Raw genomic sequence first — 2,415 nt, 5'->3', positions numbered from 1 at the left:
TTGCATGAACTTATAGTTGCTGAATAAAGAAAAGGAAATGGGATCCTTGCAATGTCACAACTCTGACATCACCCCATTGAAGTTGAAATGTAAAACAGTTAAGGGTTTAATCTTGATACTAGCCATCCCAGATCCGGGATCGTGAATACAGCCTCAAGCTCATTACCATAACGCAACGTTAACTATTCATGAAAATCGCAAATGAAATGAAATAAATATGCTAGCTCTCAAGCTTAGCCTTTTGCTAACAACACTGTCATCTCAGATTTTCAAAATATGCTTTTCAACCATAGCAAAACAAGCATTTGTGTAACAGTGTTGATAGCTAGCGTAGCATTTAGCGTAGCATTGAGCGGGCAACAATTTCACAAAAACAAGAAACATAAATAAAATCATTTACCTTTGAAGAACTTTGCATGTTTTCAATGAGGAGACTCTCAGTTAGATAGCAAATGTTCAGTTTTTCCAAAAAGATTCTTTGTGTATGAGAAATCGCTCCGTTTTGTTCAAACCTTTTTTCCAAATTAACTCCATAATATCGACTGAAACATGGCAAACGTTGTTTAGAATCAATCCTCAAGGTGTTTTTCACATATCTCTTCGATGATATAGCGTTCGTGGAAGTCTGCTCTCTCCTCTGAATCCCATGGAAGAATGCTTGCAGCTGAAGATTACGCACCAATTTCGACAAAGGACACCGTGCGGACACCTGGTAAATGTAGTCTCTTATGGCCAATCTTCCAATGATATGCCTACAAATACGTCACAATGCTGCAGACACCTTAGGGAAACGGCAGAAAGTGTAGGCTCGTTCCTGGCGCATTCACAGCCACATAAGGAGACAATGGAAAACAGCGCCTCAGAAATGTTGTTCACTTCCTGTTTGAAGTTTCATCTTGGTTTGTTATGAAGAAGAATGCTATTTGCATTTAAAGTATAACCTTTGAATGTATATAAACAAAGTACATAAATCGAACCATTCAAAACGAATGCAATCAAATGCATCATCCCACTTAACACATTAAGCATCTCCAATCCCAAATTAAATATAGAATCCCTTTCCTATTTCGCAACAAAGCATCCTTCACTCATGCTGCCAAACATACCCTCGTAAAAACTGACCATCCTACCGATCCTCGACTTCAGCGATGTCATCTAAAAAATAGCCTCCAACACTCTACTCAACAAATTGGATGCAGTCCATCAAAGTGCCATCCATTTTGTCACCAAAGCCCCATATATTACCCAACACTGCGACCTGTACGATCTCGTTGGCTGACCATCGCTTCATACTCGCCAATTCCTCCTTTGGCCGCCTTTCCGTCCAGTTCTCTGCTACCAATGACTGGAACGAATGCAAAAATCACTGAAGCTGGAGACCCATATCTCCCTCACCAATTACGTTCCAGCTGTCAGAGCAGCTCACAGATCACTGCACCTGTACATAGCCCATCTGTAAACAGCCCATCTAACTCCCTCATCCCCAAACTGTATGTATTTATTTATCTTGCTCCTTTGCTCCCCAGTATCTCTACTTGCACATTAATCTTCTGCACATCTACCATTCCAGTGTCTAATTGCTATATTGTAATTACTTCGCCACCATGGCCTATTTATTGCCTTTACCTCCCTCATCTTAACTCATTTGCACTCATTGTATATATATTTATTTTCCTACTGTATTATTGACTGTATGTTTGTTTATTCCATGTGTAACTCTGTGTTGTTGTATGTGTCGAACTGCTGTGCTATATTTTGGCCAGGTCGCAGTTGCAAACGAGAACTTGTTCTCAACTAGCCTACCTGGTTAAATAAAGGTAAAATATATATTTTTTTAACTGGTCCCGCTTTTCTCTCTCTTCTTTATTGCCATGTTATAACCAGCAGCACACAGCAATGCTGACCATATTTTGCTTTTATGAGAGATTTGCATTCAGAAATGCAAGCTGCCTCACTTGAGGGACTCATGCGGTTTCTTCTCTCAGTAATTATTTGTCCCGCTTTTGAGAAGACCCTCAGAGGGAATGAATGCGGCCACTATGCAGTCTCCCTGTCATGACTTTAGTAAGCCGTGGGTAGACTTTAGTTTTTCAGCACCTACTGTGCTCCTGTATTCCACAGCTGCTTTCACTTTGTCCACAGTGGGCTTCATCACCTTCAGAGCATCTCTTACAATCAGGTTGATTGTGTGGGCAAGATGTGAATGATGGGTCCATTTTAAAATGTTCATGGCTTTGGTTATGTTAGCTGCATTGTCGCTAACACAACCGACCACTTTTCCATCTACTTCCCATTCTCTGGCCACTCTCAACAGTTCCTCTGCCAAGTTCTCTGAGGTGCGTTTGTCGCTGAACTCAAAGCAGTCCAGAAGACAGCTAGACATTGAAAAATCTTCAATGAAGTGACATGTAACCG

Source organism: Oncorhynchus mykiss, chromosome Y, assembly GCF_013265735.2.
Source record: "Oncorhynchus mykiss isolate Arlee chromosome Y, USDA_OmykA_1.1, whole genome shotgun sequence".
NCBI lineage: Eukaryota > Metazoa > Chordata > Actinopteri > Salmoniformes > Salmonidae > Oncorhynchus > Oncorhynchus mykiss.
This window is presented reverse-complemented; position numbering follows the sequence as displayed.